At 32.6% G+C, this 17,798-nt stretch overlaps 2 long non-coding RNA genes across 2 annotated transcripts; both read right to left on the bottom strand.

The window, feature by feature from the left end:
• Positions 1 to 625: 625 nt before the first annotated feature.
• LOC140693289 (uncharacterized) lies at positions 626 to 16,837 on the bottom strand. The gene is made up of 3 exons (XR_012069010.1): positions 16,645 to 16,837; positions 11,836 to 12,005; positions 626 to 719 (listed from the first exon to the last, which is right to left on the bottom strand). It is a non-coding gene; the product is annotated as an uncharacterized lncRNA (long non-coding RNA).
• On the bottom strand, positions 15,097 to 16,463 carry LOC140693290 (uncharacterized). Its single transcript, XR_012069011.1, has 3 exons — positions 16,194 to 16,463; positions 15,581 to 15,722; positions 15,097 to 15,241 (listed from the first exon to the last, which is right to left on the bottom strand). It is a non-coding gene; the product is annotated as an uncharacterized lncRNA (long non-coding RNA).
• Positions 16,838 to 17,798: the final 961 nt, after the last annotated feature.

The following is a 17,798-nucleotide window of genomic DNA, read 5'->3' as shown; positions in this document are numbered from 1 at the left end:
CTCCTCCATCCTGCCGACCTCTCAGTTGGAGAGGGGAAACTCAGTGAATGAGCACCAGTCCTTCTTTGCTGCTCCCTCACTATGGGACCTGTCCCAATCTGTTTTGCCTTTTCTTCTTTCTTTCTTCATTGTCTTCTTCCAGATTTTTTGCATCTTTACCTTTTGGGACCTGTCCCAATCTGTTTTGCCTTTTCTTCTTAATTCATTTTGTTTTACCAGATTTTTTGCATCTTTATCTTTGAAGAGGACAATGTTCTATCATAGTTCTGCAGGTTCTCTGGTTAGTTGAGTAGGTCTGTGGATGTGAGTCTTGATGAATTTGTGGGAAATGGTGAGCTACGAGCATCATTCTTCTCAACCATCTTCGCATCCCCCACAAAAAGTCTCACTTTATGGTGGAAGTTAAACACAATCAGTAAATAGATGGAAAAGATGTTTCATGGAAATGACAAGAAAGTGCAGTTTGCAGTGCTCAACTCATACAAAATACGTTTTAAAATAAGGGCCCCAGTGAAAGTGAAATATGAGATTATATAAAAAAAGAGATCAATATAAAAATACAGTATTACACTCATTAAATTATATATGGACCCAACACCGTAGATCCTAAGAATAAAAAGAAATATTAGACATGAAGGAATTAATTTATTATAAAACAATAATAGTAGATGTGTTGAACAACTCACTATTCTGATGGCCATATCATCACAAAAGAATATCTGTAAGGAAACAGAGGTATTAATGGCATATTAGATCATTTGAACCTAACTCAGGTATTGGACATTGCATCAAAAAAGGAGAACACATAAACTTCTCAAGTGTGCTCAGGATGTTATCTAAGGAATTAACCATGTATTATGTCATAAATTGAGCCTCAGGAACTTTAAGCAAATACAGATTACAGCAAATATTTCTCCATACATAATATTATGGAAATATGCATCAACTCTAGAAAGTAAAACAAGATAAGCACAAATATGAGATTAAACCTCATCCTTTAAAAAATAAAATAAAACAAGGTCAATGATGAAAACAAAGAGGTAATAAAATCATACCTGAAGACAAATTACAATGAAAACACAGGTTTATCAAATATATGGGATGCAGCAAAGCAAATCTAAGAAGGAAGTTTAGAAAAATTGAGGGCTTCTACAAGGAAAAAGAAAAACCTCACACAAAGGAAAATGTTAACCAGCCAAAATAAATAGATATAAGAATAAACAAAACACAAAGACAGTAGAGTGAGTAAAGTTTAATGATTAGGTTGAAAATAAATAAAATAAAAATTAAAAATTAAATAAAAATTCATAAAATCAACAGTTTTTTTCTTAAAAATATTAACAAATTGATAAGCATTTAGCCAGGATTATAAAGAAATACAGAGTCAACCCAAACAAAATAAGAAATGAAATGTTAGAAATAATTTCTGATAGTACAGAAATGCAAACAAAGATTATGAAATCACTCTGAGCAGTTACGTGACAACTAACTGGATGACCTTAAAGAAATGGACAAATTTCTTTAAAAGTACAGCCTGTCAACACTGAATAAAAAGAAAACTGAAAACTTGAAAAGAGCAATCAGCATAATTTAAATAAAATCTATAGTTTTAAAAACATCCTTTGAACAAAATGCCTGGATGTCTTCACTAATACCTCTTTCCTCTAAACTATTTCAAAAAATGTATTAGGAAGGAAAATTCCCAAATTTATTCTATGAGGCCACTAATAACATGATAACAAAACCAGTCAAAGACACTACCAAAAAAAAGAAATGAAAATGTAAAGCTAATATCCTTGATGAATATACATTAAAAAATTCTCAACAAAACATCAACAAATTAATCCAGCAATACATAGAATTTATTATACACGATGATTAGTTGGACTCCGTCCAGAGTCACAGGGATGTTTCAACATACACAAGTAAAACAGCATGACACATATTTTATAAAGGAAGTACAAAATTCACAGGACCATGTCAATACACACAGAAAAAGCATTAGACAAAATTCAACATACATTCATAATCAGAACTCTCATGAAAGAGAGTATAATGGGAACATCTCTCAACATACTATAGGTCACTTATAACAATTTATAATACTTAGGGGAAAAGCTGAAAGCCTTCTGGGTAAATTCGGGAATAAGACAAGGATTCCTACTCTCAGCACTTCTGTTCCATAGTAAAAGAAGAAAGGAAAAGGAAAGAAAAAGAAGAAAAAGAAATGCAAAATGGAAAGAAAGAGCAAAGTTGGCACCAGTACTGATGACATAACAATTTACATTGAGTCCTAAGTTCTCCACACAGACTAATATCAACAATAAGTTATTTCAACAAGGGAGCAGGGTACAATATTAATGTAAAGTTGTCTCTGCATTTCTACACGTTAATCATGAGATACCCTAAAATGGACGTTGAAAGCAATACTATTTAAAATCCCAGTCTCCCGAATATCTTGGAATAAATGTAACCACATATATGAAAGATCTAAACACTGAAAATTAAAAAACATTGACAAAGAAATTAAAAATGTTTCAATAAAATGGAATGATGTCTTGTGCTCTTGGATTGAAAGAGTTAATATTGTTAACATGGCCGAACTGCACAAAGAAACCTACAGATTTAGTGCAATTCCTGTTATGAAGCTGTAGTATTTCCCACAGAACCAGAAAATAAATAACTCTAAGTTTTACATGAAACCATTAAAAATTGTCAAAGTGATCTTGAGTAAAGACAACAAATCTGGAGGAATAAGCCTCCCAGATTCCTTACTATAGTACAAAGCTACAGTAATAAAAGCTGCATGGCACTGGCACAGAGGTATAATCAATAAAATCAGATAGAGAGCCTAGAAATAATTCCACACACCTATGAGCACTGAATAAATGATAAATGAGGCAAGAGTACACAATGGAGAAAAGACAGTCTTGTCAATGGATGGTGTTTGGAAAGCTGGACATCTACATGTAAAACAGTGAAATGAGAGCATTCCCTGACATCATATATAAAAATAAACTCCAAGTTTATTAAGGACCTAAATGTAAGACTTGATACTATAAAACTTCTAGAAGGGGATATAGGTGATACACTATAGGATATATATCACAGGAATATTTTCTTGTTTCAGTCTCCTAAGGCAAAAGAAATAAAAGCAAAAATAAGCAAGTGAGACCTAAATAAACTTGAAAACTTCTGCACAGATAAGGAAAATTTGAATGAAATGAAAACACTGCCTGTGTAATTGGAGAACATATTTGCAAATAATGCAAGTGACCAGGGGATAATAGATGCAAGTTAATAGATGTAACATGGATTTAGGTTACACAACTTAATGTGAAAAACAAAAACCCAATCAAAAAAAAGCAGAGTACCTGAGTTAATATTTTTCCAAAGCAAACCTACAGATAAGTAACATACTAATGATAAAAATGCTCAACATTACTAATTATTAGTTAATAGCAGTTCAAAACCACAATGAGGTATCACTTCACACTGGTCAAATGGCTATTATCAAAAAGTCATAAAATAGAAACTGTTGGAGATGACTTTGAAGAAACAAATCACTTGTATACACTTGGTAGGAATGTAAATTTGTACAACTTTTTTTTAAAACAATATTCAGATTTTTTTAACACCTAAAACAGAACTACCATAAGAAACACTAACACCTCTCCTTGGAAATATCTGGAGAAGAAACCCTAAATGAGTAAAACCAATGTTCACAACTGTACTGTTTATAATATGCAAGACAGGGAAGCAATCCAAGTGTCCACAGTAGACTATGGACTTAAGAAGATAGGATGATTCTGGAAATATGCAATGGAATATTACTCAGCCATGAAAAAGTATAACCCATGGCTATTTCAGCATCATGATTGGACCTAGTAAATATTGTGCTTAGTGAAGTAACTTAGACAAAGACAAAAGTATATAATATGATATATATGTGGAATCTAAAGAATAACAAATATATGTGTACATCTATATATAGATATCTGTTGATAGATGACAGATAAGTAGATACATAGAAGGATAGATACATAGACACATGATAGATAGACATATAGCTAGACAGTTAGATTGATAGATAGATAGATAGATAGATAGATAGAGACATCGTAGAGAGATAGAGAGATTAGATAGACAAGACTGAAAGATATGGGAAATAATTTATATTTACCAAAGGGGAAGGGAAAGACAATTTAATGGTAGGACACTGAGAGATAAAAAGTAGTATACAAAAAGGAGATAAGCATCAAGGATAATCTGTATTGATCAGGGAATTACAAGCAATAACTTAAAATAATTGTATGTTACAATTATTGTAATAATTTATAATGCAATCTAATCTAAAAAGTGGTTGGAGTCACTATATTGTACATCAGAAACTACACAATATAGTACATCTACTGTTCTTCAATTAAAAATAAAACATCTCATGTATAATTTAGTCCTTTTTCTGCTGATAGCATCTTCCTTTAATATTGTTTCAATTTTAGTCTTTACCTTTTATGAATACTGACTCAAATTATTTCTATTTCCGTTGTGAACATGTTACCAGATTGATGTACCTATATTTATTGCAAGTGAATTACTATTTTTCTCTCTTTAAATCATATAAAATAGAAGCATTTAAAAACATACCTAAGGAAACAGTTGCAACATTCTCATGGTCTTTGCTTAGTATTTTGTTCAATATTTTGCGTATATTTGCCATTTTATTTTTCATAGAATAGCTCTTTCCTGAACCTCTTGTAAGGTGTCTAGGTTTTGTTTTTTACATCTCATTCAGGTTTCTTTGTCTGGTAAAGTCTTTATTTTCACTTTACAAATAAGTGATAACTGTGCAAGTTAGAGTATTTTTGGGTGGGAGATTTCTTATTTTAGTAGTTTGAAAATGTCTTTATAATTACCCTCGGCGTATGTTTTCTGCTCAGCAATCTGCTGATAGCCTAATGGGGGTTTCTATGTAGATTAACATTACTTTTCTTGGCTGCTTTTAAAATTTTACTCTGTCATTGACTTGCCAATTTGCATATGACGTATCTTGAAGAAGGTCCCATTGTCTTAAAGTTATTGGTGTTTTGTTGGCTCACGGACTTGTATATCAGTTCCTTACCCAGGTTAAGGAAGTTATCAACTATATCAACTTTAAATAAACCATCAACTGCCTTCTAACTTTCTTCTCCCTCCAGGATTTCACTCTAATATGCACTTCCTGAAGAAGTCTGATGGCTATTGTAGAATATCCTCACTTTTTAATATCTGGAATCTCTGCCCTCTCCTATCATTTCTTGTTTTGTATTGGTGAGTTTGCTAATCTCTCTTCCACAAGAGAGTCTTCATCCAATACTTTCTGTTGCATTCTTCATATCACTTATTAAGTTCATGTGGTCCTCCAATAATGTTTGGTTGTTTCATAGTTTCAGTCTCTTAGGTAATGTATACATTATCAACATTTATTTTATTCCTGAGCTCACTAAACTGCTTTCTGAGTTTTGTTTTTTGTATTGAGTTTTTGTATGGCATCTCTTTGGATTCTCTATTAGTTATACGGCAATATTCCATGACTTTAAATTTGTTTGCTGCAGTGTTGATGTTTGTGTGTGTGTGTGTGGGTGTGTATGCATTTGCCTGTGCATGTGTGTCTTTGTCTGTGTCAGTGTCTGTGTGTGTGTATCTGTGGGTGTGCGTGCCCTATAATGTTACTGTGATTGGTCATGGTCCTGGTAAATTACTGCTCTGATGACACTAAAAAACAGATTGGGATTTGGAGTCCTTGCTTTTGTTTTCTGGTAGTTTGCAATATTGCACAATTTTTGGTTTTGCTTAACTGATCTACCTCTGAAAATATTTCAAAATGGCACATTCTAGTCGCTACTGTCTGGATAAAAGATTGTTTACATTGTCACTTCTTAGACTTCTCTGGTAGTTAATGCCACCGTTGTCACTTGGCCGGTGAACCCTTCCTTTTATCTGATATCCATTAAGACACAGTGCACACATTGAGGAAAGGTGTAAAGACAGATGGGTAGTTGAACTCAGGCAACTGCCTTTGCCATGTCCAATGTTGCAAGGTACATTGTCTCCACCACTGTGAATGGGAAGTAGAGAGAGTGTCATGAATGTCTGAGTGTCAAAAGGTTGGAAATTCTGTCTCCATTTTGGCTCCCTCCAAGTTACCTGTGACCATGAGTACTGGTGCAGTTGGAGGCTGATGCTGTGTGAACCAATGAGACCCTGATTCTACTGAGAACTCTGAAACTCTGGGCTCAGAAACCCTAGTAAGTGGACCATGGTCGCAGGCACCAACTCTGCTCTTCCCTCAGTTCAGCCAACTTTATGTGTTTTAGCCCACCAAACTTCAGCTGTACACATGTGTTCTGGAGTATTGTTTTGTGTTGTAGTTATTTTTCTTGAGATGTGATCGTTTCACTGACTGTAGATTTAAGGGGAGAGACAGAAATAGTTGAAACTTATGACACTCTTCTCAAAGAATATACTTTTACGTTTAAAATCTTAAATTCTAATAAGGACATTATAAGAAGAGCAAAGAAAGTGAACTAATCACCTCCCTTAATATCAGAGTACTACAAAATACTTTGTTTTTCCTGGGTTTTTTCTTCAATATTTTCCCACATGCATGCACATTTTAGTATAATATATGCCTATAATCTCTTTAAAATCAGTTAAATTATTAAAATATTTCTCTGTGCTGTAAATATAGCCCTGTTGGTTCTCTAACTTATTATTAGTAGCTTGCATATTTCTGTATTCCCCATCCTTCTTCCCTGTCCCCAGTGGAAACCACTACTTGGTACACTACACATATATATATGATTCTGTTTCTGTTTTTTTATGATAATTTCTCTTATACATTTAGTTTCCTCATGAAAGTGGTAACATAGAGTGTTTTTCTCTGTATGACTTATTTTGCTATATGCAACACTATCTGGGTCCAGTCACATTGTTCCAAATGGCAGAATTTTATTTTTTGATATGACAATGACTAAGTTTTTATTATGTTATCTATATCTCACATCTATCTCTGTCAATCATCTGTTGATGGGCAGTTGATTTGTGCTTCTATCCTTGGCTATTATAAATAAAGATGTTAAGAACATTGAGGGTAATATATCCTTTAAATTTAATGTTTTCATTTTTATCAGATTTATAACAAAAACTGGAATTGTGGCTACATATAATGTTCCTATTTCTAGTTTCCTTAGCACTGTCCACAGTTTTTTAATAGTGGATGCATCAATTTATATTTCCACCAACAGTGTACCTGGGTTCCCTTTTATTGACATTCATATTAATGTTTGTCATTTGAAGACTTTTTTTAATAGCCATTTTGGTTGCTGTGAGATTATAATTCATTCTGGTATTGATTTATGGTTTCTTAATTAATAGCAACAATATGTTTCTTTTTATGTACATGAAAATCATCCACATGTCTGTTTTTGAAAAGTTTCCATGAAGATCCTTCAACTGTTTTTAAGTTGTGGTCTTTTTTTTTTTTAATAATGAGTTTAATATGCTATATATACATAATGGATATTAATACCTTGTTGGTTTCATAGTATGAAACTTCCTTCTATTCTGTGTATTGTCGTAAGTCCTGCTGAAGGTTTCCTTTGCTCTGCAAATGGTTTTGCATTTCACAATTATACAAGAAGTGGAATCACTGTATCCCATATTACATCTATTTTTTCCTCAGTATAATTAAAAAGTTATTGTTAGTTTTCCTTTTTTTGTTACATAGTAGATAGATCAAAAATACATATTGCAAAGATTTATCACAAAGGCACTTCTGCTCCTGTTTTTTCAGAGATTGTACAGTTTCAAGTTTTACATTTAGGAAATTAATCCATTTCTATTTTATTTTGTATTCTATGGAAAGAAGGGCTCTTCCATTTACCTTTTACATGTAATTTCCAGTTTTCCCAAAACTACTTGTTGAAGAGACTGCCTTTTTTCCATTGTATACTCTTGCCTCCTTCATTGTAGACTAATTGACCATATGTGTGTGTGTTTATTTTAGGGCTCTTTATTTTGTTCCATTGATCTTTGTGACTCTATTAGTGACATATTTTGATGTTTTGATTACTGTAGCTTTGTAGTATGTTCTAAAGTCAGGGAGGATAATACTCACAGCTTTGTTCATTTTTCAAGGATAATTTTTGAAAATTTGTGCCTTTCAGAATTTAGTGTAAATTTTATTATTTTTCTCCTTGTTTTGTGAAGAAACATATGGATTCTGTGAGAATAGCAATTTACTAAAAAGAAAAACATGAGAAAAATTGTAAAGTGTGGAGGATAAATCATACAACATTAAACAAGCAATGGATTGCTGCATAAATAAAAAAATACAAAAAGAAATATAACAACAAAAACAAAGACCTTGAGATATAGCAAAAGCAGTATTAATAGGGATGCTTATAGGAAAACAATCCCACTTATACAAATAAGAAATATCTATCTCTTATAACATAATCTTACAAACAAAAGATGAAGCAAAATAATAAACAAACTTGTTAGTAGAAAGAAAGAAAGCTGATAGTTTGGAACATAAATACATAAAATAAAGATTAAAAGTAGAAATATCTAAAGAAACTACATAATGGCCTTTGAAAGATAAATAAAACTGATAAACTTTAATGAGACTCATGAGCAAAAAAGAGAATGCAGGTTAAAAAGCTGCAAAATATATGAGAAGTTACAGCTTATGTCAACGGAAAAGAAAGCATCATAAGATGATACAACAAATTATATGCCAATTAAAATGGAATCCCTAGAAGAAATGGACAATTTCCTAGAAAGATCTAATCTCCAAAATGGAATGAGAAATAGAAAATATTAACTGATTATCACTAATGAAATTGAATAAGTAATTAAACAAAATCTCCCAAGAAACAAAATTCCAGGACTTGACAGTTTCACAGGTGACTTCTGCCAAACATATACAGAAGAGTTATCAACTATACTTCTCAGAGAATTCAAAAAATTTGCAAAGGAAAGAAGGTTTCCTACCCCACCTTTCTGTATCACACTATTACTAAAACAGGAACAAATATCTCATAAAATTACAGTTTAAATACTACTGATAAACATACATGAAAAAACATCAATAAATATTAGCAAAGCAAACAAAACATTAAAAGAATTATATAGTATGATTAAGTCCCTTTTATCCCACTGATGCAAAAGTGATTCATCACCCAGAAATTAATCAATATGATACACCAAACTAACAAATTGAAAAATAAAAATTATATGGTAACCTCAAAAGTCTCATAAAATGTTTTGACAAATTCAGTATCTATTTATGATTATATTTCTCCTCAAAATGGGTATGAGGAAACATACCTCAACACATTTAAGGTCGCATATGACAAGAACTCAGCTAACATGACACTCACTGATTAAAAGCTGAAAGCATCTACTGTAAGAGCAGGAAGAAGACAAGAATGTTCACACTTGCCACTGTTATTCAGTATAGTATTGGAAATTCTAGCCATAGCTATCCAAAATAAAAGTGAATAAAATATAGTTATTTCTGAAAAGGAGTATAAGAATCTGTTTGCAGATGAAATACTTAAACAGAAATCGTAAAAAAGACACCACAATGCTATGAGTGCTTTTCAATGCATTTGGTAAAATTTCAGAATGTAAAATTAACATACAGAAATCTTGCATTTCTACACACTAACAACAAGTTAACAGATACAGAAAGTGAGGGAACTGTCTCATTTACAGTTGCATTACAAAAAAAAATCAAGAAATGTATACAAAAAAGGAGGTAAAAAACCTGTACTCAAAAAACTATAATATATTTATAACAGAAATTGAAGATAATGAAAACAGATGAAAGGATATACAGTGTTCATAGATTAGGAGAAAAATATTGTTTAAATGACAATACTAGCCAAGAAAATACACAAATTAAATTCAGTGCTTTTCAAAATAAAAATGGCATTTTCAGACACTTTTAAAAAATAATTATTACATTTACATGTAAACACAAAAGAGTTGAAATCACAAAAAAAACAAAAGTAAAGATAACAAACAAACTAAAAACGCAAACAACTTTGACAAAGAACAAACAGGATGTAACACTTTCCCTGATTTTTAACTGTAATACAAAGATACAGTAATGAATATGGTAGTGGCATAAAACAAACAGAATAATGGAACACAACAGAATGCCTAAAAATGAAATCAGACAGTTATGGTCATTTAGCCCATTACAAAAAAATGAATATACAGTGGGGGAAAGGTAATCAAAAGACACATGAAAATGGTCAACATGACTAATCATGAGAAAAAGGCAAGACCATAACTTAATGAGATATTATGTCACTCCTGTCAGAATGCCTATGATCAAAAAGGTAACAAATATAAATATTGTTGAGGATGTAAGAAAAAGCACCCTGCTGCACTGCTTGAGTGAATGTAAATTTGTGCTGCTTCTGTGGAAAAGAGTATGGAGTTTTAGCTAAATATTAAAAATGAACCAACATTTCCATAACTAAATACTTATCCCAAGAAAACATAAACACAAATTTGAAAAGATAAATTCACCCCTATATTCACTGTGGCATTATTTAAAATAGCCAGGCTATAGAAGCAAATTAATTGCTTTTCAATAGATGATGGATAAAGAAATGTGTGTTTATAGTATATATATCTACCCATCTATTAACTACAGATTTATCTATATTTATATATATATATGCACACTAAATTTATATATATATATATATATATATATATATATATATATATATATGCACACACACACATAAAAATACAATGGGTTATCACTCAGCTATAAAAAGAATAAGTTCTTGTCATTTGCAAAAAATGGGTAGAACAAGAGGGTAATATGTTAGGTGAAAAATGTCAGACAGAGAATGACAAATTTAGAATAGTTTTACTCATATTTGGAATTTAAAGAAATGAACATAACAAAACAGAAAAGAAGTTATATATATAGAAAATAAAAGGTTGCTCACATGAAGGAGGGAAATGTGGTGAAGAAAAACAAATAGTTGAGGAAAATTAAGAGAGAAAATTATCCAGTTGCAAATTAAAAGATCAGGGACAAGAAATTTACTATGTGGGGAATAGTCAATAACTATGAATTATCTTTAAATAGCAACTATCAAAACTATATTTATTGTTGTGATCAGTTTGACATGTGTTAAAAATAGCAAACATTATGTTATGTAAGAGAAACTAACACAGAGTTATAGATTAAAGTGCACTTCAAAAACAAACAAACACACTTATAGAAAAAATAATTTGATTTGTACATAACAGAGGCAGTGGTTGGGAAAGGAGAATTTGATTAATGCACTCAAAAGCTACAAACCTCCAGCAGTAAAATAAACCTGTTCTAGGGATGCCCTGTAAAAACATGAAAATTACAATTATTACTGCTTTATGTTCTATATGAATGTTGTTAAGGGGATAGACCATAAGATTTCTCATCACAACCAAAAGACAAATTGTATTTCTTTAAAATTGTATCTAAATTAGATAATGAATTCTCCCTAAACTTGCTATGATATTTATTTCTTAATACTTATAAATCAAATCCCTATCCTGTGCACCTAAACTCACACAATCTTTTATGCCAATTATATGTCAATAAAAGCGTTAGTAAAAATGGAAATTTAATGATCATGGTTTCCCATGTCATTTTTCATGATTCGTTTTGCAGCAAGTAAACTTGAGTCAAGATATACTTATCATAGGTAAATATACTAATAAATAAATGATTCAAATAAATTATACATAAAGATACTAATAAAATTAGGGTCTTACCATGCTTTAAGTTTTCTTCATCTTAGCCCACTGCTTCTGTAGGCATCAAAATTTCACTCTGTGTATTCATCTGAGATTAGGGAATGGATACAAATTTAAAACTGGCTGCTCTTGTTGTGAGTGATAAAGTTCAATGTCTGTGACCAATGGTCTCAACTCCCCGACAGCATCTGTAGGAAATGAACATGCTAGGTTGCAAAAAATCTCAGCATGGTTTAATCTCATAACTCCTACAATTCTTAACTGTTTTGCAATGGGAATGCAATACTGACAAAGTCTTGATTTTCAATAACAATATGGTGTTTTCTCATGGTTGCATTAGGGTATGTGAGGATAATCCCTCAGATACACAACAAATATTCTTACTCAAGTGCTGGGCAAAGAAGTGCAAATTTCTGCATTATTAGGACTGAGGACTGCTCTCAAAATGATGACTATGCTCACTCTATTCCAGGTAATACAAAGAAAAAAGTTTATTGCAATTTCAAGGTGAACGGGAATAAGTCAGTGTTCCAGTCCCTATAAACTAGTCAACGGGTGTTCAAAGCCAAAGTAAGTTGTGTCAACAATGAGAATTAAAAGAAAAAAACTTAGACATAAGTTTAAATTAAAAAGAAGACACAGTCCAGTGCTGGGCTCTGGGGACTGCAGAATGTATATGCCTCAGTCCAATTCAAGGATTCAGTGGCTTGGCCCTAGCATCAGCTCTGGATTCAATGAACAGGTAACAATTAGTATACAGGGAAAAATATAATCTACCTCTCCCTAATCTGAAGACAATCTGGTGGCTCAATGAAACTCTTAATTCACAGACATTCTGACAGGTGCAGAGGAAAAATTCACTGATGACTCAACTAAGACAAACGTAGTTACTGCTTAACAATCCATCTTCACACACACACACACAGTGGTAGAGAGATTTGTAGTATTTAGTGGGAAGAATTCAGTGGGCAGAGCTCAGAGTATAATTTTCAAAGCATCAGCCAACTTTTGTACTTTTGCCAATAGTCTAGCTTTTCCCAGGTAGAAAACTACAGATGGACAAACAAATAATATTCTTCCTTAGAATTTCTAATTTTGAAAGTAAACTGTAGCCTTTGACTTATCAGTATAGAACCTTGTTAAGATGATCACGGTAAGACCCACTGTGTGATAAGAGAGCTGGAAACAAGCTGCTGAACCAGCCCATCTGAACCCCAGACTGCTAATGTAAGCAACAACATAGCCACCATCAGATTTGAGCTGACAAACTTAAAAACTTGATGTTTCTGTTGTAGGAAACACCACTGCTGTCCAGACACAATTCTCCTGCTGCAAGTGGGCTCTTTTATTCTCTTGGTGAAGGTCATATTTATGGGATGTTGTTAGAGGTTACACTGGTCAATTTGCCCATTCTCCAGATTATCAAAGGCTTTCTTCACAAATGGAGACACATTTTCAGGACTCAATGTTGCCATTACGGTCTTATCAGATGACACTAGCTGCATCATTGTGAGTAGAAGCCTTAGGGTCCCTGAAATTGCCTACTATTTTCCCAGCATTTCAGGGTATTTCACATTCTGAATATGCTTCACCTTTTATTTTAAATTAATGGGAAACCATCAAAGACGTCCATGAATATTTTATATTTCCTAATATCTGCATAAATTTGGTATTCTTGCAGTTGGACAAATTTTTAATTCCACCACCCTCACCTCCTTCTAGTCCACATATTTTAGATTGCAATTTGGTTACTGAATACGAGAACCCCAACCAAGGGGATAGTACCACTTAGATACTTCCTTTGTGAAGGTTAGAAGGGGCACAAGTTATGTAGGGTGTATAAACCTACATTAAATGTTTGCAACGTCACTGTCTCTTCTGGAAAAAGCTCTCATTCTAAGATGTAAATTAATCATAAGTCAGTATAGTTATTGGTATGGGGAAGAGAATCAGCTGTTTTGTGTTGGGTGGGTGATGAAGAGACAGGAAAAACTCCAGCAAATGAGAACGGATTGCTTTATGCCTCTGGAGGCATGAATTAAGAAGTAAATATTACTTTGTCTCCTGTAACTACCTCCACTTACTGTCTTGAGTGACTAGTCCTTGGGATATGAAAGATCTAGTTTGTGGTGAAGAGTAAAGACCATAATGAAATAGTTTGAAAACCATGAGAGTTTTGTTGTTTCAATAAAGTAGATTTTGCTTAAAGTCAACATGTGTTTTTCATTCACTTAATACAAAAATGCATCCTGTGACATGTGCTGTGCATACTGTACTGGTATCCAAGTTAGACAAGGAAAGGGGGATAGACAGAAAACATCAGGAGGAGGTGGTTTCTGTGCTGAGACTGGGAAAGTCTAAGTAGATGAAAGGAGGACACCCAAAGTCCAAGGATGAGCTGGAGTATATGTGGTGAGGTTGAAGCTAATATAGTTGACAATCGTTTGCCTGGATATATTTCCACATACAGTGAAACATAAAGATATACCAAGGTAGTGAGATGCCAGATTTATAAAGAAATGACTAAACCAAGATGATTCGTGGGCTTAGATTTGGAAAGGTATTAAGTGCCACCCTGAGGATGTAAGCTTGTCTTTGGCTTGAACATAAAAGCAACATAAAGTATTGACTTGAAAATATAATGTAGACTCTTGAGGGCAGGAAATGAAAGCACCAATTTTAATGCTTTGAAAACAGCACAAAGAAGACCATAGATAAAATTACTTCTTAAATTCTACCACATGCTGAATGTGCCATCTGAGACTACATCATGTGACCTTCATGATTCCAGGAATGACATAATAGAGACCATGATCCCTGGGCCGGTTCCTGCATTTATCTCCTGTTCCAGCTTATCCTAACAACACTTTTAATACTTTTCAGGGTGAACAAGAAACTACTTAGTGCTTTTCCCCCTCTCCATGTTTTAGTCTTTTTCCAAATTCTTCCATTTTCTCTTCCTCCTTACAAGACAGTATTTAAATTTACTCCCATATTGTTCCATCAAATGATCATATCAAGTATCTCATTTTAACTGTAAATGTTAACTTTGTCTCCCATTTAACACTTAACCTAATTTAAAAAAATATAAGTTAAATACAGGTACACATCTATGTTTCTTGTTCAAATAAGAAAATTGCAGATATTTGTCAACATTTGCCAACATCAATTTTAATCTTTGTAATCCTGCATAAACTGGTAGTCCTCTGGTAGATCCCTTGTAATTAGGATGACGTTCATAAAGTGAAGTTGGCTGATGAGTTGGCCTTTTAAGAGAGTTAGCTGATGTATCAGCTGTCACTCTCACTGGAAACCGTGCGTTGCTCCCTGGTTGAAGTTTAGAAGAACGACCTTCTTTGGCAGATATGTTGTGATATCCATTTGGAAAAACAGAAGTCTCCACCATCAGTCCAAAATAATTACTCTGCATGGGAGACAAGATGCTGTACTGAGATGTAGAATTTGTAGTTTTAATGAGTTCATAATATGGTCATTTGCTTCAGTGTATCTGCTTTCAGTGTGCCTGTGGACAAGGTTCAACTGATTTAAAATAGCATGCTGATCCACTGCAATTTGTTCTGGTGGTCTAACTGACCTTGATGATTGAGCAGAAAAATCACCGCTGATTGGGGTATTTTTATCACCATTTATTTGTCTAGTAGGGGGCTTCTAATTAGAGGCATATTTAATTTTGCAACTGGTAAAAATGCACTTTCTCCACTAGTGTCAGTCACAAAAGCAGAATTATGTTTATCCACATTACCCCCTGCTATAAAGTGCTTCTTGTTGAAATCTTCAGCCAATGAAGATAACAGAGAGGCATTTTTAATCCCAACTCTTCTTCTTATTCTGATTAAAAGCTGGGGAAAGACTCGTTTAAAATTTGAATTATGGTAGAACTGCTGCTACAAAAATAGAGAAAAATTTTAGTAATATTTTAAACCAAAATACAAGACTACAATAAGCCTAACGTATAAAACATCAGATTTCACGTTTACAATTGAAAGAAAATATCATCAAAATATGAACATTGCTGACTATTTTTTAAATTTCCTTATTTGTAAAATACACATTTAAGTAGTATAGTCATCAAATTAAAGAAGTTACCATTTGCAGTAACGGTGAATGCCACTTTTCACAAGCAGCTTTAAATACCTTTATATATATTTCTGATAACATTCATAATTGCAAGCAAAGTTTCTCTGAATCTTGAATACTTATGGCACTGTCCCCAATTTTAGAAAAAATAAAGAATTTAAGACTTGGTAATTTTATTCAATTTTCAAAATCTAGCTTTAAATATATATTACCATTGATTGATGTACAACATAAACTTTCATATATGTTACCAAGTGGTTACTAAAATTTCTGAATACCTTGCTTAAAACAGAGACTTCTTTTTCTTCTGCCAGAAAGTCAGCTAGACAAGCAGATCTTTGAAATTCTGCCGCAATTTACTAAACCCATAAAGGTTAAGCTGTCTAACTAAACTTTTCATACTTCCAGTTTCAAATATTCTGAAAGAGGCCTTTCTTTCCAAAACTACCTTCTTAAAGATATCTTCATCAATCACGATGGAAGATCCATTATCATCCCACCAGATGGATTTATATTGGTTACTCCTAGCCATTTTCCAGAGATTTCTTGGAAATGTCAGAGAACGAAAATAATTATCTTCATCTGGTTCAGAGACACAATGTGTGTAACATGGTCTTTTTATCAAAGATTCTTCAGACAAACTCTGAAAAGCATTTTCTTCAATCACAGACCTCAAGTCCAAGTCCTCAGAGAATGTTTGATCACACAATAGATATCTACCAGAGTTACCTGAAACAGTTGGTCCATCTTTATGAGACACATCTTGAAATTCTGAAGAAACATGTGTCATCTCAAATAACTTTTTCTACAGTTACTTTTCTAATCTGCATGATTTTGAGCACTGCAACTTCAAATGCTGCTTTGGCAGGACTGCACAGATAAACTGCTAGGCCATCACAATGGTTCTCAACCTGAGTAGCTGTGGCATCATAAAATGACTGGTCTCCTAACAACCCAAGTGTAACATTCCGCCTGTGTTTACTTCTCATTCATCCAGTTAAAATGAAACATAAATGTTGCTTATTTTTATAGTGTGATGTGGAAATATTTTCCCCACAAAATCTTTTTAAATAATTTAATTTTGGGGTCTATGAAATAAAACCAATCTCCATACTTTTGTACACAAATTTATACTTGATTTGTGAACATGGAATCAATAATGCAAAAAAAAAATAATTTAAAAGATTTGGAATTTAAAGTGAAATTTGTGTAAAACCTCTACAGAAAAAGTATAACAATTTCATGATCATTTTATACTCTAGATTTCTTTTTCATGGGTTAATTGATCATAGGTGTGAGGGATTATATCTGGGTGCTCTATTCTCTTCTATTGATTTGTGTCTGTTTCTGAGCCAGTATCATGTTGTTTTATTTACTAAAGCTTTGTAGGAGTGTTTAACATCAGAGAACTTTACACCATTACATTTAATACTCTTTTTCAAGATTATTTTGGCAACTCATGATCTTTGTGGTTACATATAAATTTTGATATTATTTGTTCTATATAATGGAAAAATCTCATAGGTATTTTGACATGAATCACACTAAACATAGATTCCATTGGGTTGAAAGGTTGTTTCAACCACATAGTTTCACATCATTAACATAAGAGTTCTTTTCATTTCTTTGGATCAGTTTTAATTTCCTTCAACAATATTTTCAGTTTTTTAACGTATATGCTTTCAACTTATTTGTTAACTTCATTTCTAGGTGTCCTTTACATATATATATATATATATATATATATATATATATATATATAATTATATACATAATAAATGTAAACTCGTTTCCTACACAAATACAGCCGGCAGAAGGCAGTGGCAAGACATATTGAAATTCCTGAATGAAAGAAAGCTGTAATCAAAGATACTATATCAAGC

This window comes from Vicugna pacos, unplaced genomic scaffold, assembly GCF_048564905.1.
Source record: "Vicugna pacos unplaced genomic scaffold, VicPac4 scaffold_19, whole genome shotgun sequence".
Taxonomy (NCBI): Eukaryota; Metazoa; Chordata; class Mammalia; order Artiodactyla; family Camelidae; genus Vicugna; species Vicugna pacos.
The sequence above is the reverse complement of the archived record's forward strand: the minus strand, read 5'-3'. Positions and strand labels throughout refer to the sequence as shown.